At 46.2% G+C, this 24,404-nt stretch overlaps 1 protein-coding gene across 1 annotated transcript in view; it reads right to left on the reverse strand.

Annotated features, from left to right (window-relative positions):
* The window catches only part of ppp1r13l (protein phosphatase 1, regulatory subunit 13 like), a 49,299-nt gene extending 25,176 nt beyond the window's left edge, over positions 1–24,123 (reverse strand). The window contains exon 1 of the mRNA XM_052044112.1: positions 24,016–24,123. The gene's annotated coding sequence lies outside the window, so the exon portion shown is untranslated. The remainder of the gene's footprint in view (positions 1–24,015) is intronic.
* Between the last annotated feature and the right edge of the window lie 281 nt (positions 24,124–24,404).

Raw genomic sequence — 24,404 nt, forward strand, 5'->3', positions numbered from 1 at the left:
AAAGGGAATTTGGTCAATGCAGTCCCTCCCATCCACCCTCCCTCTAAGGTCTTCCAAGGCCATTCAGATTTGCCGCCGTCAGAAATGGGGTAAAAGAATTTTAAGCTGTTTGTGATTCCAGAAATGATGAGGTCGAATGACAGTGTCACTGCCCCTCAAATCCGGCAACCCAGGTTCGATCCTGCTCTTGGGCGTTATCTATGTGGAGTTTGCAAGTTCTCCTTGGGACAAATCTTGGTCAACTGTGTCCTTCCAGTCTCAATAGATCAAACCCCTTCCATCCCCTGGAATCACAAAAGACCCATTCCTAATCACTCCCACGTCCGATCCTGGTAGGAGAAACCTTCACATGACACAGTAATGCCTTCATATTCACTAAAACCCCAATAACTGGAGCATGAACTTTACTGGTAAGGACCCTCACCATCCGGGACATGCCCTCTTCTACCTTGTCATCCTTTTTTTGGCACTATTTAATTTTGTAATTTATAGCAATTTTTATATACTGCTGCTGCAAAACAACAAATTTCACGTCATCTAAGTCAGTGATAATAAGCTAAATTCTGATTCTTTTATTTTTAGTTTAGTTTAACAAAATTGGACATTGTTGATTACAAAAATAAACTCCATTTTAGAGAGGTGTCGGCTTTCTCCCTTTATATTGCACTAGGTGTGACCAGATCACTTATAACAACACACTAGTTCAGGCTTGCTGTTTCTTCAAGTAAACCTTCATTCCCTTTCCTTCCTGCCTATTAAAGCACAGGAGGCCATTGAGCCCATCGGGCTCATGCTAGCTCTCAGAGGAGCAATCCCATCAATCTCAATCCCATTCCTGTCCCCCTATAACTCATTTACTCCCCCTTGGCTCTTTTGCCAGTTATTTGCACTAAGGGGGAACTTACAGTGGCCAATCCATCTGCCAAAACATGTTTGGGATGTGGGAGGAAACTGGAGGGTCACAAGGAGAACTTGCAAACTCCACATGGACAGCACCCGAGAGCAAGATCGAACCTGGGTTGCAGGACTTGAGGGGCAGCAACACTGTCATACCAACTCATCATTTCTGGAATCACAAACAGCTCAAAATTCTTTTAAGATAAGATACCTTTATTAGTCACATGTACATCGAAACACACAGTGAAATGCAGCTTTTTGCGTAGAGTGTTCTGGGAGCAGCCCGCAAGTGTCGCCACGCTTCTGGTGCCAACATAGCATGCCCACAGCTTCCCAACCCGTATGTCTTTGGAATGTGGGAGGAAACCGGAGCACCCGGAGGAAACCCACGCAGACACGGGGAGAACGTACAAACTCCTTACAGACAGCGGCCGGAATTGAACCGGGGTCGCTGGCGCTGTAATAGCGTTACGCTAACCGCTACACTATACAACTTCTGACTGCTCTTTTACACTTTCAGACCTTTTCCACTGCTTTATGGGAGGGAAGTCATTAAAGCAAAATAAATGAAAATATAAATTTTACTCTGTTAATATTAATTGCCTGCACAGAGTTTTACTGGGGGGAATATTAGAAAAGATTCCCCAATTAAATCTTCAGGAGTGCTTCTCTTTCTAAGAAAAAAATCCAAAGCATATTAAACACTAACACACCCTTCCATTACTTAACATTCCAATAAATCAAATCCACTTATCCTCTCAATAGACTCAACCTACCTCTACTGAATAGAAATGCAAAAGATCAAATACTTGTTTCAACATGGAAACTAAAATGAAAAATGGAATCCAAAGGTGTGGGCTTCTAGTCTTTCGCAATGGAGGTTTATATAGTTTGAGGCGAAACTGACACATTGCCAATAGTTAAACTCATGCCCATTACTACTCTCTCCCTGTGCTCAATTGCACAACCTTTAAGGCATTTTTGGATACATCACCTTTTCTATAAAAGGTTTGCAACAATGTACAGGGTGTTACCTAATGAAAATCAAAAAAAAAATGCAGATGTTGGAAAACTGAAATAGAAACAGGAAATTGCTGGAAACACTCAGCAGGTCAGGCAGCGTCTGTGGAGAGAGCAGCAGTTATTGGTAATTCACTTATTATTGTCACATTTACCGAGACAGTGAAAAGCTTCTGTTTTGATCATTCCATACATTACATAGAGGTAGTAAAAAGAAAACCAAATGCAGAATATAGTGTTACAGTTACAGAGCAAGTGCAGTGCAGGAGAACAAATAAGGTGCGAGGGCCACAATTAGGTAGATTGGGAGATCAAGAGTTCATCTTTCAGTCACCGAGTCACATAAACAGGCCCTTCGGCCCAACTGGTCCATGCTGACTAAGATTCCCAACTGAGCTAGTCCCACATGCCCAGGTTTGGCCCACATCCCACTCAACCCTTTCTATCCCTGTCTAAGTACCTTTCAAATGTTGTTAATGTACCTGCCTCAACCACTTCCTCTGGCAGCTCGTTCCACATACTGACCACTCTCTAGGTGAAAAAGTTACCCTTTAGGTTTTTATTAAATCTCTCCCCTCTCACCTTAAACCTGTGCCCTCTAGGTCCTGATTCCCCAGCCCTGGGTAAAAGACTGTGCACATTCACCCTATTTATGCCTCTAATTTTATACACGTCTAAGATCACCCCTCCTTTTCCTATGCTGCAATGATTGTTCCAACTGAAACCTTAACTGGCAAATGCTCTGCAATTTCTTGCGGTCTCGGACAGAGCAGTTACCGGTTAAGGTTCCAGTTACAGGACCCTATATCTGAACTCAGCGAAGGGTCTGACAAAGGGTCCCAGATCTGAAACCGTTTCTCTTTCCACACAGGCTGCCTGAACTGCCGAGTATAGCATCTAACCCCAGGTTGTCTCAGAATTTATTTTCAATGATCAATATTCCCCTACAAAACAGCTTACCATTTGTGGGTAACTCTTAAAACAAAGCCATAACTGACTCCAGTCTTGGAGCCAACTCAGTGTCCTTGACACCTTTTGATCTCCCTTCTCTCTGTTACATCCAAGGAAAGGAGAGACAAAGAGCCCACTGTAAAGCCCAACAATCCCTGAAATAGAACCTCCTAGGCATTCGGAGAGGCAAAGACCCAGGCTGATCAACACCCAGATTTCCTGATTCATGCAGCTGACAGAGATATTTTCACAAAGCAGTTTATGCAACCAGTATCTCAAGTCTCAAGTAACAACCCTTGTACTGTTAGGGCAAAGCTCTCCACTTGGCAGGATGGGGGCAGATGCAACTCTGTCAAAAGGCTCAATATCACCACGGACTACAGGGATGTGCACACCCACCACCCTCCCTCCAATAATATCATGCCCCTTATCCCCACCCAGAGTCTAATACTTCAAGGGTTCATTGCTGTAATTCACCTTGATTTGGTATCTTTATTAGTCACATGTACATCGAAACACACAGTGGAAATGCATCTTTTGCGTAGAGTGTTCTGGGGGCAGCCCGCAAGTGTCGCCACGCTTTCAGCGCCAACGGAGCACGCCCACAACTTCCTAACCTGTACGTCTTTGGAATGTGGGAGGAAACCGGAGCACCCGGAGGAAACCCACGCAGACACGGGGAGAACATACAAACTCCTTACAGACAGCATCCGGAATTGAACCTGGGTCGCTGGTGCTGTAATAGTGTTACGCTAACTGCTACACTACCGTGCCTACTTCACTTGACTTGAACTTGACTACTTCAACAGCACGTTGCAAAGCTGTGACCTCCATAAAGGCAGTCTCACACCTCCTAACTTATGGGGAGCCTGTTCCTCCTACATCACTGGGTCTAAATCCTGGATCTCCCTCCCAAACAGTACTGTGACAGCATCTTTATCAGAAGGAGTGTAGCAGTTCAAGAAGGCTGCTCACCCCCAACTTCTCAAGGTGTAGTTAGGGATGGGCAATAATCAGAATATATTATGTGAAATTTGTTGTTTTGCAGCAGCAGTACAGTGCAAAGACAAAATTTACCGTAGATCACAAAATAAATAAATACTGTAAAAAAAAAGATTAACGAGGTAGTGTTCATGGTTTCGTGGACTTGAATGCTGGCCTTACCAGTGACATCCACATCCTGACATAAGATAGCAATAGTCAACATACCATTTACCTTTGTAACTTCTCACTGCACTTACAAATTGCCTTTCAGCGGCTCGAGTACATTTGGACATCAACATTATCCAATCCCTCACCAGTTTAAAAAATTCTCCACTTTTTTTTGTTTTGTACAAAATGGATAACTTCACATTTTCCACTTTATATTGCCATATTCTGCCCACTCACTCAGATCATCTATATCCCCTTGACACAACACCAGGCACAAGGACAGCTTCTATCCCGCTGTTATCAGATTCTTGAACGGACCTCATGTACGATAAGATGGACTCTTGACCTCACAGTGTACCTCATCATGGCCCTTGCACCTTATTGTCTGCCTGCTCTGCACTTTCTCTGTAACTGTAACACTATATTCTGCATTGTTATTGCTCTTCCCTTTATACTACCTTGATGTACTGATGTTTTGGAACGATCCGTGCGGATGACATGCAAAACTAAGTTTTTCCACTGTATCTCAGTACATGTGACAATAATAAATCAATTACATCCTCCCTACTCAGTCACAGTCCCAACCAGAGAGACACAAGAGGCTGGAATCTGGAGCAACAAACAATCTGCTGGAGGAACTCAGCAGGTCGAGCAGCGTCTGAGGAGGGAAAGGAACTGGGTTGAAACTTGATGCAGGGTTTTGACCCGAAACGTCCGCAATTCCTTTCCTCTCACAGATGCTGCTCGACCACTGAGTTCCTCCAGCAGGTTGTGTGTTGTTCACAACCCTGACTAGTTTTGTATCATCAGCCAATATGGAAACATGATACGTGGTCCCCTTAAGCCAAATCGTTAACGTGGACTGTGAATAACTGGGACCCAAACACCGATCGTTGCACCCCTCAGGTCACAGCGTGGGAACAATTGCCGCTCTTTGCTTTCTCACCAATAATCAGTTCTCAATCCACGTCAGTTTATCACCACCAATGTTATTGGCCAACAGTCTGCATTGGGGTCTTATGGAAAGCTTTTTGAAAATCCAGATATACCACATCCACTGGTTCCCCTGTATCTGTTCCACCAGTCACAGTGTCAAAGAATCCCAGTAGATTAGTCAAACAATTTCCCTATCCACAAGTCCATGTTATCAGTCCTATTGTTTGTTTCAAAGTCCTCTGTTATCACAAGACAAAGCAGCAGAAGTAGGCTATTCGGCCCATCAAGTCTACTCCACTACCTCTCCATGAGTTAAACTATTCCCATCCAGCCCCAATTCCCAGCCCTTTCCCCATATCCCTTGATACCCTGACTAATTAGATACCTATCAATCTCCTCCTTAAACACCCCCAATGATCAGGCCTCCACAGCTGTACGTGGCAACGAATTCCATAAATCCACCACCCTCTGGCTAAAGAAATTTCTTCTCATTTCTGTTCTAAGTGCGTACCCTCTAATTCTAAGACTGTGCCCTCTAGTCCTGGACTCACCCACCAAGGGAAACAACTTAGCCACATCTACTCCGTCCATCCTTACATCCTTCATTCCAGATTTCAGTATTTTCCCCACTACTAACGCTATGCTAACAGGTCATGTTCTCCTTCCTGTTTTAAATGGGGGGGGGGGGGGTCACATTTGCTACCCTTCAATCCACAGAAACAATTCCAGAACCTAGAGAATTTTAGAAGATGATAACCGTACATCCAATACTCTATACCCAATAATAATTAAAAGCACTCTCTCAATTTCTCACCAGTTTCAGCTACTCAGATCTGGTTATTGACCCAATACATGTTTTGTTGAGTAGCATCTAAACAGTCTGAGTTCAACCTTAAGTCTAGCTGTGTGGAGTTTGCACGTTCTCCATGACCAGATGGGTTCCTCCCACATCCCAAAATCGAGGAACTTGAGGGGCTACTTCCTCAAATGGTATATGGAATGAGCTGCCAGAGGAAGTGGTTGAGGCAAGTACAATAACAACATTTAAAAGACATTTGGAAAGGTAATTGAAATAAAAGGTTTAGAGGGAAATGGGCCAAAGATGGGCAAATGGGACTAGCTTAGATGGGTATCTTGGTTGGCAATGGATGAGTTGGGGTTTCCATGCTGTATTGTGGACACCGTGGCGAGGCAAGGGTTAAGATGGTGTACAGGCAGAGATGGTTTGCAGACAGTCTGCAGTCACCCGTCCTTGAGAGCATACCTCCTCTTTGGAAAGCATAGGAGCTGAGGTCACCAGGCACACCAAGACAAGGATACAAACAAAGGATAGCAAGGCACACACTAACTATTGGACAATCACTTTACTAACTTGAAGGTATTATTGTCCATTAACATGTCGTTTCTATTGGTCATTAACACCCATACTAACGAAACCTGATCGTTATTTTGTGTATGCAAATGAGAGATTCTGAGGTGCCCAAAGATTTTAATTGGTCAATATCTATTTAAAAAAGATCACTCTTTGATGAAACTTCAGAATAGTTCGGTGACAGAGGCCGGACTGGTCTCCTTGTGCATAAGTAAATAAAGTGTGATTCAGAAACGAGTGCAAATTGTCAGAGCCCAGTTAATCGGCAACGACAGTATAACTCTATGATGTGCAGGTTGGTGGGTTAATTGTCCACTGTAAACTGCCCCCAGTGTGTAGGTAAGCAGTAGAAAATGGAGGGAATTGATGGGAATGTGGGGAGAATGGAGGGAATGTGGGTCAATGTAGGATTAGTGCATGTAGGATGTAGGATGGCTGGTTGATGGTCTTTGGGGTGGGTGGGGTGTCCTATTTCCATGTTGGACGACTCAATCTTCCCTGGAACTCTGTGAAGGTGTGCTAATCCGATGATGGGAAAGAGCTACAGCACATCCAAGGATCCTGACCTGCGACGTCCTCCTGCAGGGAGGAGAGGGCCGGGCACATTGTGTGAGAAGGCTGCCTCACCAAGCAGGTTGGGCAGATGCCACAACCTGGAACATGAACAATTACACTACTCCACAGGAGGTGGTCAGGCCACCCAGTTGGCCCCAAAGCTGTTTGACTGGCTGGGCCATTTCAGAGGGCAAGCCACATCATTGCGTCTGATCCGATACCAAGCACAAGAACACAGGACTCCCCCTCCTCAAGCCTGCCCAACCAATCAATATGATCATAGCTGATCTGCGCTGGCCTCAACTCCTCTTCTGTGCCAGTACCCCACAACCCCTGTTTGCTAATCTTTTAAATTGGTATTGGTTTATTATTGTCACTCGTACCGATGTACAGTGAAAAACTTGTCTTGCATACCGATCATACAGGTCAATTCATTACACAGTGCAGTTACATTGAGTTAGTAAAGAGTTTACCCATCTCCGGGTCTTCAGGAGTTGAGTTACAGGGAAAGATTGAGCATGTTACGACTTTGTTCCTTGGAGCGGAAAAGAATGAGCGGAGATATGATAGAGGTTTACAAAATGATGAGGGGCATAGACAGAGTTAATGCGAGTAGGCTCTTTCCACCTAGATTAGGAGAGATAAGTACGAGAGGACATGGCTTTAGGGTGAAAGGGGAAAGGTTTAGGGGGAACATTAGAGGGAACTTCTTCACTCAAAGAGTGGTGGGAGTGTGGAATGGGCTGCCATCTGATGTGGTAAATGCGGGCTCGCTCTTAACTTTTAAGAGTAAATTGGATAGATACATGGATGAGAGAGGTCTGGAGGGGTATGGGCTGGGGGCAGGTAAATGGGACTAGCAGAATAATGTTTTGGCACAGACTAGAAGGGCCAAATGGCCTGTTCTCTGTGCTGTAGTTTTCTATGGTTCTATGGTTCTACGTTAGAAATTTCTAATGATCCGGCCTCCACCACCCTCAAGGGCAGAGAATTCCAGAGATTCACTGCCCTCAGAGAGAGGAAATTCCTACGCAGGTCAGTTTTAAATGATGCAGCATATCTTATAACTATGTCCCCTTAAGGATAAGAACCAAGGGTGGAATATTTCCATTGAAGGAATCAGTGAAACAGATCAGTTTTGTCGACAAGCTGGTAGGTTTTATAGTTGCCATTACTGAGAGTGATCTTTTTAATTCCAAGTTTAGTTATTACGAAGCAATTGCTTCCTCTCCTGCAAACTCAGCAAATTTACCAACACACAACCACACCCACAAACACAGCCTCACCAGCTGTGCCTTTCAAAGGCTGCTTTCTTTACATCCTCAGGATTTTGCACTATTTCCATATCAATTATATAATTCAACAGGTTGTTACCACGGCAACTCCAGCCTCACCCTTTCAGAGATATTCCCTTTGTTTTATCCATTCCTCCGACAACCTGCTTTGCAACTTAATACAAGTTTTGATGAAGGTCTTCAACCCAAAATGTTAACCATTTCTCCCTCCACAGATGCTGCCTGACCCGCTGAGTGTTTTCTGTCTCATAAACAGCAATGCAACGACAATCAAATGATTTAATTGTACATATTTATTTTTTTTTAGCTATTTATCAGTCACATGTACATCGAAACACACAGTGAAATGCGTGTTTTTGCGTTACTGAGAACGTGCTGGGGGCAGCCCGCAAGTGTCGCCACTCTTCCGGCGCCAACATAGCATGCCCACAACTTCCTAACCCATACGTCTTTGGAATGTGAGAGGAAACCAGAGCACCCGGAGGAAACCCACGCAGACACGGGGAGAACATACAAAACTCCTTACAGAGAGTGGCCGGAATTGAACCTGGGTTGGTGACACTGTAATAGCATTACGCTAACCACTACACTACCTTGATGACTGGGGGATAAACATTGGGCCAGGAGTTTAGGCTGAACTCCCTGCTCTTCTTTGAAGAAATGCCCACTGAACTTCTGGCACCACCTGAAGCAGCAAATTTCCAAAAGGTTAGACAAATTGGAGGCAAGGGCATTAGTCTGAATTTTGCACTCATCTCTAAGTAGGGTTTGAACCCACAACCATCAGGTTCACGCAAGAACAAGTGCCACAACTCCTGGCCATAATCAACGTTCTTTCCAGGTTGACAGCTCCTTGCCTTCAACATTCTCAGATTTTGTACTCCATGATATCCTTGGCTAGGATCCCTCATGTGCTGAGCGTCTCTACTCACAAGGGTGGGGTGGGGGGTGGTGTGGTGGGTCAGAATTATGGGGCACAAGGCTCGCCTCATTGTCCAATTAGAATAACTGCAGATGTCAGCACGGAGCCAAAACATCAGGCAAAATAATATGCTTAGATTGAATTCTGTAGCACGTGGGAACTCAGGCAGAGAGCAACGTGATTTCACTTAGCAATCATGTTGTCTTGCAAGTTTAGTTCCACCTCTGATGTACCTTGAGGCACAGAATGCCCCCAGGTTACGGACACTCCGTACATATGAACAAGCTCTCATGATATTAAATATTCTAATTGTTTTTTTTGTTCTAATTGTGTTCTTTCTTGTATAATTTTGTGTAATTCATGTTTATATTTTTCTTGTGAATGTTGTGTCTCTAATGCTATGTGCCTGCAGTTCTGCTGCAAGTAAGTTTTTCATTGCACCTGTGCATTCACATATGGGTGCATGTGACAATAAACTCAACTTGACTTGAAATTCAAAGGTCCAACATATGAAAATAGGTTTGTTCCAACAAACAACAGAACAAGTTTCCTCTCTCCCTCTCCACTTTTAGTAATTGTTCTTTCTTATTGGTCTTATGTGCCTTCAATGCCATTCATTACAATACTCTGTCTATACTTCTCGCTGTCTCGGTAAAGCAGCCAGCATAATCAAAGACCCCGCCCACCCCAGACATTCTCTCTTCTCCCCTCTGCCATCAGGCAGAAGATACAAAATCGTGAAAGCACGTACCACGAGGCTCAAGGACAGCTTCTATCCCACTGTTATAAGGCCATTGAATGGTTCCTGAGTACGATAAGATGGACTGTTGACCTCACAATCTACCTCGTTTTGACCTTGCACTTTATTGTCTTCCTGCACTTTCTCTGCAGCTGTTACACTTTATTCTGCATTCTGTTATTGTTTTACCTTGTACTGCCTCAATGCACTGTGTAATGAATTGACCGGTACGAACAGTATGCAAGACAAGTTTTTCACATGTGACAATAATAAACCAATTCTAATACTGTGGAGGTATAGTTACCATAGAGTGATTTTGTGTGTTTTCCAACTCAGGGACAAAATCGCCAGTACAAGTGGAGCCCTTGTTCATTACCAGGAACAACCTGTATATTTTTGCTTCTGTGGTCTGTGATCTGTGGTCTCACGTCCACAGATTCAAAATGCTTATGGTCCACACCCCACTCAGAGCACTGTTCCCAGATCTGGTACAGATTTGGGAATGTTTTCCCAACAATGAAGCCAACCACCAGGCAGAGGAGCCACAAGAGACTGCAGATGCTGGAATCTGGAGCAACATGCAACCCACTGGAGGAACTCAGTGGGTCAATGAGCATCTAGAATCTAGAACACTACAGCACAGTACAGGCCCTTCGGCCCACGATGTTGTGCTGGCATTTTATCCTACTCTAAGATCTATCTAACCCTTTCCTCCCACATAGGCACATGAATGATAGAAAAATGGAGGGCTATCTAAGAATCTCTTCAATGTCCCTAATGTATCTACCCCCACAACCTCTGCTGGCAGTGCGTTCCACACACCCACCACTCTGTGTAAAAAAAAACTTACCTCTGACATTCCCCCTTATACCTTCCTCCAATCACCTTAAAATTATGCCCCCTCCTCATGTTAGCCATTGTCACCCTGGGATAAAGTCTCTGAGTGTCCACTCCATCGAGGCCTCTTATCATCTTGTGCACCTCTATCAAGTCACCTCTCATCCTCCTCCTCTCCAAAGAGAAAAGCCCTAGCTCACTCAACCTATCTGTGGGAGGAAATGAACAGTTGACGTTTTGGGCCGAGACCCTTCATCTGGACCAGGCAGAGGATCTACGGCTGGTTCTTTCAAGTGCCCGGAGTTTCTAGGAAGGCAAATGAGGCCATTCAGTCCCCCTGGCTATTGCACCATTCAATTTGGTCAGTGGTTTAAAGTCATACAGCAAGGAAACAGGCCTCACAGCCAGCACTGAGCATCACCACACAATTACACTCATCCTACTTGATTCTCTCTGTGTTCCCATCAACTTTCCCCCAGGTCCTACCACTCACTAATACACTGGTGACAACGTACAGTGGCCCTAGAGTGCAAGGGTTGGGACATCATCTTACAACTATTGGGTAGACCACATTTGGAGTACTGTGTGCAGTTCTGGTCACCCAGCTACAGGAAGGATGTCATTAAGCTGGAAAGGGTACAGAAAAGATTCACGAGGATGTTGCCGAGACTGGAGCTTGAGAGTTTCAGTTAGGAGAGACCGGACAGGCTGGGACTGTTTTCCCTGGAGCGAAGGAGGCTGAGGGGTGACCTTATAGAGGTTTATAAAATCACAAGGGGCATCGATAAGGTGGATAATCACAGTCTTTTCCCCCAGGGTGGGGGAGGCTAAAACTAGAGGACATAGATTTAAGGTGAGAGGGGAAAGACTTGAGAGACCCAAGGGGCAACTTTTCCCACACAGTGGGTAGTGGACGAGCTGCCAGAGGAAGTGGTAGAGGCGCGTACAATTACAACATTTAAAAGGCATTTGGGCAGGTGCATGGATAGGAAAGGTTTAGAGGGATATGGGCCAAACGCAGGCAAATGGGACTAGCTCAGGTAGGCATCTAAGTTGGCATGGACGAGTTTGGCTGAAGGATCTGTTCATGTGCTGTATGACTCTATGACTTTACAACTATGGCTGATTAACCCACCAATCCCCACGCCTTTGGGACATCGGAGGAAACCAGAGCACTCATGGGGGAAACCCACATGGCCACAGGGAGAACGTGCAAACTCCACACAGCACTGGAGATCAGGATACAACCTGGGTCTTTTGAGCTGTGAGGAAGCAGCTATTCTAGCTGGTAATCGGTAATTGGTTTATTATTGTCACATGTACCGAGGTACAGTGATAAACTCTGTTTTGCATGCCGTCCATACAGATCATTTCATCACATCAGTACATCGAGGTAGGAGAAGGGAAAACAATAACAGATTGCAGAATACAGAGAAAGTGCAGTGCAGGCAGACAATAAGGTGCAAGTGCCATTACGAGGTAGATTGTGAGGTCAAGAGTCCATCTTATAATACAAGAGGTCCGTTCAAGAGTCTTGTAACAGCGGGATAGAAGCTGCCCTTGAGCCTGGTGGTACGTGCTTTCAGGCTTTTGTATCTTCTGCCCTATGGGAGGGGGAGAAGAGAGAATGACCGGGGTGGGTGGGGTCTTTGATTATGCTGGCTGCTTTACTGTAGTCCATGGAGCGGAGGCTGGTTTCTTTGATGTGCTGAGCTGAGTCCACAACTCTCTGCAGTGTTTTGGTGGTCTTGAGCAGAGCAGTTGCCATACCAACCAGGGTCAATGGAGAGATGTTGAATTTCCTGAGCCTCCTGAGGAAGTAGAGGAAATGGTGGACCCTGAGGAAATAGTAGACCAACTATTTCCATGCATCTGACTTTAGTTCTGTCCCTCTTCCTTGCTAGGGGAGGCATGGAGAAGTACAAATTGAAACAGGGAGACCAAATCTAGGTGGGAGCGGGGTGGGTCATTGCTGTGAATTTCAGAGAATCTTTTCCCAATGAATGATCAGAACCGACAGTACTTGATGCAAATAGCAGTCACCTCAACAGAAGGCAAGCTGATACTTGCCTTTCCACAAAGTTTTTCACTCCAAAGCATCCCACAGAACTTTAGTCACCGAAATAACTTCTTATGTGTAATCACTGTTGGAATGTAAGAAGGTTCTGCAGCTAATTAATTTACATCATGATCCCCAGACAGCAGTCTGATGATCATCAGATAACACTTCCATTTAGGGATGCAGTTTGAGGGATTAGTTACTGGACAAGAAATTGAGGCTAGCCCTGCCCTCAGTATGGACATTGGGATCCTTTACATCAACCCTTGGAAGGGGACAGAGTTCCGTTTAACTTCTCCTGTGAAAGGCAGTGTCACTAGTAGTGCAGCACTCTGCCAACACTGCATTGGGGCTTCAGCCTGGTTTTTGTGGGAATTGAACCCTGCAACACACTTGGATGCAAGACGGTGACTCACTAAAGCTCAGCCAACAACTCTACAGTCTCAAAATAAGGGCAGAGAGAGAAAAGGAAAAAAAATTCACCTAGAGGATGGTGAATCTTTGGAATTGGTATTGGTTTATTATTGTCACTTGTACCGAGGTACAGTGAAAAGCTTGTCTTACAAACCGATCGTACAGGTCAGTTCATTACACAGTGCAGTTACATTGAGTTAGTACAGAGTGCATTGAGGTAGTACAGGTAAAACAATAACAGTACAGAGTAAAGTGTCACAGCTACAGAGAAAGTGCAGTGCAATAAGGTGCAAGGTCACAACAAGGTAGATCGTGAGGTCAGAGTCCATCTCATCACATAAGGGAACGTTCAATAGTCTTATCACAGTGGTGTAGAAACTGTCCTTAAGTCTGGTGGTAGGTGCCTCAGGCTCCTGTATCTTCTACCCAATGGAAGAGGAGAGAAGAGAGAATGACCCGGGTGGGTGGGGTCTTTGATTATGCCGGCTGCTTCACCAAGACAACGAGAGGTAAAGACAAAGAGTCCAAGGAGGGGAGGCTGGTTTCATAAGCCACTTGTCATAAGAGTGGCGTCATAGATCATAAGATTATCAGGTAAAGGGGCAGAATTAGGCCATTCAGCCCGTCAAGTCTGCTTGACCATTCAAACCAGACTGATTTTTTTTCCTCAACCCCATTCTCCTGCCTTCTCCCCATAACTCCCTTACCAGTCAAGAACCTATCAGCCTCTGCCTTAAATACACCCAATGACTTGGCCTCCACAGCCCTCTGTGGCAACGAATTCCACAGATTCACCATCCTCTGGCTGAAGAAATTCCTCATCTCAGTTCTAAAGGGACGTCCCTTTATTCTGAGGGCGCAGCCTCAGATCCTAGACTCTCCCACTGATGGAAACATCCTCTCCACCTCCACTCTATCCAGGCCTTTAAGTTGGATGTTTAGCATGGGCAAAATATGCTGAAGAGCCTGTTCCTTTACTGTATGAATCAATAATAATGAACCATAACTTTCGGTTGAGGGATTAACTCTGATCCATGTCAACGAGGAGAATTTCTCCCCTTTTTCAAATAACTTTGACATTACCTTTCATACAGAAGAATGGGTGGGGCCTCAGTATAATATTTTATTTCCATCAGAGCACATTGCTGGTGATGACCTGTCATTCTGGGTTCTATTCAACCAACTGACCCGGGATGGAAATACTCAACATGTTGACTCAGACATATTAACGCATCATAACTTGACACATCTAGAGTAGTACAATTAAAAACCTGTGCCAACACATCCCACAAAATAATCAAAACTCAAAAATGACACAACTGTTTAAAAAGTGAATGGGTCTGACACAGATAGAGGCACACCTCAGTGAGAAGTGCTAAAACCTGTTGAGTACAGTGTGTGCCAGTGTTTCACCAAGCTCATTGCGTGTTCCATTCTCCCAGCAGTATAATAATTTACCAACTCGACAACATTTCTGCGCCAGACAAATGATTGGGCTTACAACAGATTCTAGGAGGCACAAAGACTGAGTGATGCAACTTGCAATGGTGCCGGCTGAGAGGGGTTAGTGAAGGTTTATTAATCACTTAGCCAGTGATTTACAAGCTTTCACCACCTCCCGCTGAAGGCAATACCTACCTCTTGCATCAGCCCAGCCTCGATCTCTGTTCTACCACCGATTTCCTCTTATCCACTTTCTCTGCAACTTTTCACACCTGATTTCTAACCTTGCCTGGTTCTAATGAAAAATGATCAACCCGAAAATCCAGTTTTCTCACTCCACAGATGCTGCCTGACCTGCTGAGTCTTTCCAGCATTTTCAAATCTTACTTCAATCCATTGATCTGTCTTGACAGACTCTCCACATCCCTTTTAACTTAGAGCAATTCGATTGCACAGGAACACAAGAAGCTGCAGAGTCGTGAACTCAGCCCAATACAGTTCGTCCCCACCACTGAGAGCATCTACATGAGGCGCTGCCTCAAGAAGCAAACATCTGTCATCAAAGATCCACGACTTGGGCCACGCCATCTCCTCGCAGTTACCATCAGGTAGGGGGTAACAGAAGGTGCAAACTCCATGCAGACAATACCAGAGGTCGGGATGGAGTCTTGGTTGTAGTTCTGCACCACTCTGCTTTTATTTGGGTGGGGGGGGGGGGTAAATTTTGTAGGAAAATGGAGATTTCAGACTTCTTTATTCCCCTTCAAGTCATTGGCATTACTTCCCCTGCTGTACCCAATAACTGTTGGTTTGCCTGTGCCTCCACACTTGCCATCAGGAATCCTTTTTTGTTGAAAGAACATCGCAATGGAGTTCATCCTCTCCTTGGTGCACGTCTAGCACACATGCAGCTCCAGCTATGAATCACCCCGCAACAGGCAGCATACAGAGCCCTGGCTTCAATGCACTCTGTACTAACTCAATGTAACTGCACTGTGTAATGAATTGACCTGTACAATCAGTATGCAAGATAAGTTTTTCCCTGTACCTCGGTACAAGTGATAATAATAAACCAATACCAATAACCCACAGACATTGTTCCCAATTCCCACTGAACAAAGACCAGTAAACTTGACATTGACTGTTGTTTGAAACGTGCAGCCTCTGCCCTGTGTGCCACACCGGGGGAGCTATCACACAAATACATTTCTCAGTCTTTCTGAGGGGGAGATTTCCTCCTGTTATTTTTTTTTAACCTCCTCCTGTTTCCCACTCCAGCTAGACTAATGACCGAAAACATCTTATCCTTAACTGGTTACCCTAAACATGTGCCAGTGGAAACAATTTCCCCCGATACACTCTTACCAAAATTTCATGATTGAGCATTCATGATTTCATGAATAAACATCTTAGCTCCCAAAGGAGAATAACCCCAGCTGCTGGTCTCTCCACCCATTCAAAGCCCTTTATCCCTGCACATTTTACTAAATCTGTAAACCTCTCCAAGAGCTTGACATCTTTTCTAATTGCGACACTTAGAACAGAGCACAAAACTTTAGCCAGTTCCTGATCAGTGATTTTTTGTTTTGTTGAGGTTTTATCACCTTGTGTCGCTAGGAATACGCATATTGTGGAAGACTTGGAGCCCCACTTCTCCCACACCCTCACTGGGCAGGTAGAGCTGCTGCCTCACAGCTCTGGTGACCCAAGTTCAATCCTGACCTTGGGCGCTCTGTGTGCCATGTGAAGGTTCCTTCCACTACAGTCGTATGTAGAACTGATTAGGAATAGGTCTTTTGTGATTCAGCAGCTGGAAGGGGTTTGATTTGAGGCTTAAAGGACATGAGAGCAAACAGGAAGGACCGCATTGATAAGTTTTCCTTTCGGGGGGGGGGGGGGGGGTGTCGTGTTGCTTGGCTGATCTCTGTACCTCTGAGCCTGACTCAGAGGGAAGATATATTGGAAGATGGGTGGCACAGTGGTGCAATGAGTAGAGCTGCTGCCAAGCAGCGCCAGAGAGCCGGGTTCAATCCTGACCTCGGCTGCTGTCTGCATGGAGTTTGTGCGTTCACCCCGTGACCGCGTGGGATCCCCCCCCCCCCCCGGATGCTCTAGTTACCTCCCGCATCCCAATGGGCTGCTGTAAATTGCCCCTAGTGTGTAGGTGAGTGGTAGAATTGAATGAGAAATAAGATGAATGAAGGATTAGTGTAAGTGGGTGGGTGATGGTCGGTGCGGACTCAGTGGGTTGAAGAACCGGTTTCCGTGCTGTATCTCTCTCTGACTCAGAATTGCTTCCCTTGTGCACTTCTAGAGTAGCTACCTCCTGTGTCCCCAAGTACATTCTCAATATGAAAGCAAGATGTTCAACTGGAAGGGCATCACAGTGAATGTGGTCATTCCCTCGATGCATGTCCACACGCATGTGCGCGCTCTCTGGTAAAGTCGAGGAAGGAGGTCTTTAGAATCATTGAGCAATACAGCATGGAAACGGGCCCTTTGGCCCAACTGGTCCATGCTGACCAAGATGCCCATCTAAGCTGGTCCCATGGAACATATCTAAGCCTTACATATCCATGTACCCATCTCCTGTATCTCCTGATAATTCTCTGTCAGCATCAAGATATCCAGCTCCAGTTTTGGAACACAAGCGTCTCTATATCATTGCTTTGAAAGGGCCTTATGAAACCCCTCACCTTGGACAATTCTCCTGAGCCTCTCCTGCCACCAGTGATGACGAGGTAAAAGACCAAATTCGAACTGTCAAATGCAGGCACAAAACCGCTTGGAGTGGCAGAAAGCAGTAGACCTATCACAGATTTAGCTGGCACTCTAGTGCAATGACGCCAAGCAGAAACGCAAGAGAGACTGCAAGCGCTGGAAATCTGGAGCAACACACAAAAAATGCTGGAGGAACTGAGCAAGTCAGGCAGCATCTGTGGAGGGAAATGGACAGTCGATGTTTCAGGCCAAGACCCTTCATCAGGAAAGGAAGAGGGCAGAAGCCAGAGTAAAAGGGTGGGAGGGGAGAGGGATAGGAGCACGAGCTGGCAGGTGATAGGTGAATCCAGGTGACGGGGGAAATATAGGTAGGTGAGGGGGTGGGGGAATGATGCGAGAGGCCAGGAGGTGGTAATGGTGGTTCGTACCTGGAATGCACTAGCTTAGAGCCGGGTTGAAGCTGGGTCACTGACAGCCTTTAAAAAGTTGAGCACTTGAATCGCCTAGGCACAGAACGTTATTGACCAAATACTGGACGATGGGATTACCAGTTGAAACAGATGCACCACAGAAAGCGTCCTATCTGGATGCATCACTGTTTGATCTGGCAACTGCTCTGCCCAGGACCGCAAAAAATTGCAGAGAGTTGTGAACTCAGCCCAGACCATCGCGCGAACCAGACCCCCCTCCATGGACTCCGTCTACATTTCCCGCTGCCTCAGGAAAGCAGTCGACATAATCAAGGACCCCTCCTACCCCAGTCATTCTCTCTTCTCCCCTCTCCCGTCAGGCAGAAGATATAAAAGCTTGAGAGCATGCACCACCAGGCTCAAGGACAGCCTCTACCCTGCTGTTATCAGACTCTTGAACAGATCTCTTGTACAGAAAAAGACGATCTCCTAATCTGCTTTGTCTCCCTGCACTGCACTCTCTGTTACTCTCAATATTCTGCATTGTTTTCCTTTATACTCTCTCGATGTACGCATGCATGGAATGATTTGTCGGGATGGCATAGAAACAAAAGCTTTTCACTGCAATTCAGTACATGTGACTAAAATAAACCAATACCAAACTCTCTGATCTGGCAACTCCCATGATTCAGCATGTTTTGGATCTGCAGTACAGACCTGTACAAATTAACTAATCCTAACTAAGATCTAACTTAACATGTAAAATTAACTAAGCTCTATACCAAGCTAATTAACCTACCAGCACAACTTTTGCAATCTCAGCCGTCTTACGGGAACTTTGGGTTACGGACAGTTCTCGGAGCCTTACATAACCTGCGGAGTGTCTATACTTAAAATAGAACAGTTCTCCTGGCCAGAGGGGGATGATCAGGGGCAATTTCTTTCTTTTTCAATCTTTTTATTAGTTTTCAAATTAATACAGAGATCAGGGGCAATTTCTGTGGTCCAAACTTTCTGCAGTCCGGCACCAGTAAGTAAGATACCAAGGGTATTGGACGAGAGAGTTTCAATCTGGTAGACACAGACGAGTTGGGCCAAATGGCCTGTTTCGTTGCTTTATGATTCTGTAAACTGTGTGGCAACAGTCAAAGGCCACGTGCATACAATTAAACAAGAAGAGTTCATGCCCTGAATTTTGTTCCAGCCATTTAAGGAACAGATCTGTTATTTACCTGCATGAACTGGTTTGCCTGCAATTACCTGACAATGCAGACAACTGCTTCAGGCACTGTTATAAGCATCAACTTATTTCACTGAGAGCTTCCAGAAGCTTGGGAAGTTTTTTTTTAAAAAAGAAATTCTGTGGCCATTATATTCTACAATAAAGCTATCATTCCATTCCCAAACCAGACTCAAGGCAAGTCGAAGTGCTGGGTTATGCACATCTTAGGAAGAGGACATTGACCTTGGGGAGGGGATGCAGTGCAGATTTACCAGAGGGGTTAGGGGTTGAAGAGACTCTCACAGCATTTAAGGAGTACCTGGAGAATCCTACAACGACACTGGTGCAAGATTGAGAGAGAAAAAAAATATATACTCCAAGGTAGTGTTTGGGTTTTTCAGGTCAGTTCGAGAACCTGACGGCAGTGGGGAAGAAGCTGTTGTTGAACCTTGAGGTGTGGGGTCTTCAGGCTCCTGTACCTCCTACCTGATGGCAGCATCGAGAAGAGGGCCTGGCCCAGGTGGTGGGGGTCCCTGATGATGGATGTCACCTTCCTGACAGTTTATGTTTGTCCTCATCTTGTAATATACTGTGCTGCTGCTGCAAAAAGCTAATTTTCATGGCATTTTTACCCAAGTATGTATGCCTCCGACAACAATAAACTTGAACATAGAAGTCTACAGACCAAGTTCTGGTAGATGGGATGAGTATAGGTGGTTCCTTGATGGTCACTGTGAACACGATGGGCTGAAGGTTCTGGTTCTGTGCTGTACCACTCTAAAATCCAAACTCCATGGGTTAAAAGAAACTGAACCGCAGTAGCCAGTTGACAAGAGGAGGTCAGTCCCGTGGCAAGTAACTCACCTCCTAACTCCCCAAAGCCTGTCCACCATCTACGAGGCTCAAGTCAGGAGTGTGAGGGAACATTTTCCACTTGCCTGGATGAGCGCAGCTTCAACACTCAAAAAGCTCAACCCCACACAGGACATAGCAGCCCACTTGACAGGCACCATTCACTCACTCCACCACTGACAGACAGCAGCAATGGTTTGTACCATCTACAAGATGCACTGCAGCAACTCACTTAGACTCCAGAGACAGCACTTTCTAAATCCATGACCTCTACCAGCTAGAACAACAAGGGCAGCAAAAGCATCGGAACACTACCATTACCGATTGGAGGTGGCCCTCCAAGCCATACACCATTGGAACACGGAAATATAATTGCTGTTCCTTCACTGTCGCTGGGTCAAAATCTAGAACTCTCTTCCTCACAGCATGCCCACACCTCTAGGACAGCAGCAGTTCAAGAAGGCAGCTCACCACCACCTCAGGGACAACTAGGGATGGGTGTTTAAATGCTGGCTCAGCCTGCGAAGCCCACAACCCTTGAAACAGTTATATACAAGAAAAATTTAAGGTGGTAAGAAATTTACAAATGTTAAGGAGAAATGACAGGGAGTCAGGAAGTTTGGAACTAGGGGACTGAGTTATTTATGCCCTCAAAGAAATTTATTGTCCATTCCTACTTGTCCCTGAACTGGCAGGAAATTATTAGTGAACCACATCACAGGGATTGGAGTCATGTATGGGCCAGAGACGACAAGGACAACAGATTCCATTGTGCTAGTCCTGCTGTGGAACATAAAGCCACCTGGCCCTGTAAACCACGGGAGATTGGATGTTGACCATCTCAATGAGTCCTGCCGACAACTGCGACAAGGAGAGAAGACAAAATTGGGGATGTGGCTGGCCTGTCCCACTCAGCACAACACACAAAGTGAAGACGGAATGAACAGGTCAGGCAGCATCTATGGAGAGAGAAACAATGTTTAAGGTCAGAGAAGACCTGAAACGTTAACCGGTTCTCCCTTCACAGATGCTGCCCAACTGCTGAGTGCTTCAAGCATTTTCTGTTTTTATTTCAGGTCTCCAGGATCAACATTTTTTTTTATTTACTTTCATATAAATGTGCATGACACACCTCAAGGATGCGTGCTTAGCCCACTGCTTGACTCTCTCTACACTCATGACTGTGTGGCTAGGCACAGCTCAAACACCATCTATAAATTTGCCGATGACACCACTGTTGTTGGCAGAATCTCAGATGGCGATGGGGAGGCTTACAGGAGTGAGATAGATCAGCTGGTTGAGTTGGTGTCACAACAACAACCTCGCACTCAATGTCAGCAAGACCAAGGAATTGATTGTGGACTTCAGGAAGGGGAAGTCGGGAGAACACACACCAGTCCTCATCGAGGGGTCAGTGGTGGAAAGGGTGAGCAGCTTCAAGTTCCTGGGCGTCAACATCTCAGAGGATCTATCCTGGGCCCAACACATTGATGCAATCACAAAGAAGGCATGCCAGCGGCTCTACTTCATTAGGAGTATCTACTACAAATCTCCTCAATTTGGGATGTCACCAAAGGCTCTTGCAAACTTCTACAGGTGTACAGTGGAGAGCATTCTGACTGGCTGCATCACCGCCTGGTGTGGAGGCTCCAATGCACACGATCGAAAGAGGCTGCAGAGGGTTGTAGACTCAGCCAGCTCCATCACGGCCACAACCCTCCCCATCATCAAGGACATCTTCAAGAGGCGGTGCCTCAAGAAGGTGGTATCCTTCATTAAGGACCCTCACCACTCAGGACATGCCCTCTTCATGTTACTATCATCGGGGAGAAGGTACAGGAACCTCACTCAATGATTCAGGAACAGCTTATTCCCCTCTGCCATCAGATTTCTGAACGATCCATGAACACTACCTCATTATTCCTCTTTTGCACTATTTATTTATTTTTGTAACAAAGTAACTTTTGTCTTTACATCTCGCACTGTACTGCTGCTGCTGCAAAACAACAAATTTCACGATATATATCAGTGACAATAAACCTGATTCTGATGGCAGGGCAAGTGTTAGACAACATGACAGATAACAAAACATTCTCTTCCAAACTGCCCTGAACTTTTGCTCTGTTCAAAAATGAGAAACATGGAAGCATTTCACAATCACTGAACTCAACTGAATTCTGCGCTAAAATTGTTGTAAGCCTTATAAATATATAAATAAACTTATTTTTGAGGGTCTATGGGGAAGGGACACACTTCAGAGCCTGCAGACAAATGAGTTAAAATGTGTTACGAACTATTTACTTTAAATATGTAAATAGATGATAACTTATGATGCATTAAATTAATGGAATAACAAAAATCTTGACTTGAATGTCCTGTGTTTACATATTTTAGATTTTTTATGAATAAAGTATATTCTGAAATAATTTTAAAAAGCCTCAAACTATAACAACCAACTCTGGGAAGGCGATATGTCCTCCAACACAAGAATGGTTAACACCGAGACAAATTTCTGGGTCTGTGTTTATCCTTCTATAGGTTGTGGGGCAATTAATTGCAAAGGTGCGTTGTCACGTTGGTATATTAATTACACTGCTGAATTATTTACAATATTTTGCTCTTACATTGAGCAATCAGGAAAAATTTTTAAGACTGCATTGCCAGAACTTTATGCGGTTTTACCAAAACCCATCCTGTCGCAATTAAAAAATCACTGCTTGCAAACATGACTTTGTTCTAGTTGACTGTTGCCACACAAGAATGTAATCTGTAACTCACCCAAGAGCGAAATGAGAGAACAGCACTTCCCCAAACTGAAAATGTGCAAAAGATCTTCGCAAGTGTTTTACAGAGAATTACATACTCCTGAAATTTAGCTGTTACTGTAATGCAGGAACCTGTCAGCAGATTTTGACAGAGCAAATGATAATAACCAGATAATCATTTTAGAAATATTGATTGGGGGATGAAAAAATTGCCAGGACTCACTCCCTCATCCCTCTCCAGGACAGTGGGATCTTAATCAAAGTCCTTCAGTAGGCTCTTCAGCCCATTGAGACCATCAAACACCCATTTACACTATTCCTACATTAATCCCCATTGTTATTCTCCACACTTTCCCATCAACTCCTCACAGACCACAGCGGCCAATTAACCCACCGACCCACACGGCTTTGGGATGTGTGAGGGAGCCATCCAGAGTACCCGGAGGAAACCCAGGGAGAATGTTCAAAACTCCACACTGACGGGACCTGGAATCAGGATTGAACCCAGATCACTGACGCTGTGGGGCAACTCACCAGCTGTGCCAATCCACATACAGGATATCAGTTGATGTTTCATGCAACAGACAGCACTTCTGGGTGGGGGGGGAGGAAGGGAGGGGGTGGGGGTGGGGGGGCAGGGAGTGTGGGGGGGAGGGAAGGAGACGGGAGCAGTGGTGCTGGGGGTCTGGATGGGAGGAGACGGGGTGTTGGTGGTGGGGGGACGGGTGGGAAGAGACGGGGGGTGGTGGTGGGGGGACGAGTGGGAAGAGACGGCGGGGTGGGTGGGGGGCAGGTGGGAAGAGACGGCGGGGTGGGTGGGAGGCAGGTGGGAGGAGACGGCGGGGTGGGTGGGGGCAGGTGGGAGGAGACGGCGGGGTGGGTGGGGGCAGGTGGGAGGAGCGGGAGGGAGGAGACGGGGGGAGGGCGGGTGAGCTCGGGAGGGAGGAGACGGCGGGGTGCGGGGGGGGGATGGTAGAGGAGATGGGGCCAGGAGACAGGGGAGGGATGGGAGCCGGGTGGGTGGCGGTGGTTTAATAGCTGTGGGAGGGAGAAGAGGAGGACGCCTGGTGGATGGAGGGGAGTGGAAATAGAGCAAGGACAAGGTCGACGGGCCGAATGCCATCCTTAAATCCCTTGTCTGAAGAGGATGGGGAGAAGGCGCTGGACATGAAGATGGAGGAGAGGGGGAGGGTGAGGTGACCGGGACTGGGGAAGGGGAGAAGCAACGGGATCCGGGCGGGAGGGGAACGATTTCTGGGGAAGGTCGGGGTGAGGGAACGGGGGGGGGTTCGGGGTGAGGGAACGGGGGGGGGTTCGGGGTGAGGGAACGGGGGGGGGGTTCGGGGTGAGGGAACGGGGGGGGGGTTCGGGGTGAGGGAATGGGGGGGGGGTTCGGGGTGAGGGAACGGGGGGGGGGTTCGGGGTGAGGATACAGTCCCATCGTCGCGCTCACCTGTTGGCTCCGACCCTCCGCCGAACAGGCGGCGCCAAGTTCCGCCCGGAAAGAGAAAACTTTTCCAACTTCTCCTCAAACTTTCTCCCGGGGCTGCAGTACCGCGCAGGCGCAGTGGCCGCTAGCGCGTCAAGCCTGCACTGGCGCCCCTCCGCCGCCAGGTGTAGCACCCCCACAGGTGCGCCCCCCCGACTTCAGCCACTGCGCATGCGCCCTCAGCCGAGCCTTCTGGGCTTTGTAGTCAAACCCCCCCCCATGGTCCTGGACTTCAACTCCCGACAGCCATTGCGCCCTCACTCAGGCTGTGTCCACCTGAAGTCTCCCAACTCTGCTTCCTTCTCCACAGATGCTGCCTGACCTGCTGAGTGTTTCCAACATTTTCTGTTTTC

This window comes from Pristis pectinata, chromosome 35, assembly GCF_009764475.1.
Source record: "Pristis pectinata isolate sPriPec2 chromosome 35, sPriPec2.1.pri, whole genome shotgun sequence".
Taxonomy (NCBI): Eukaryota; Metazoa; Chordata; class Chondrichthyes; order Rhinopristiformes; family Pristidae; genus Pristis; species Pristis pectinata.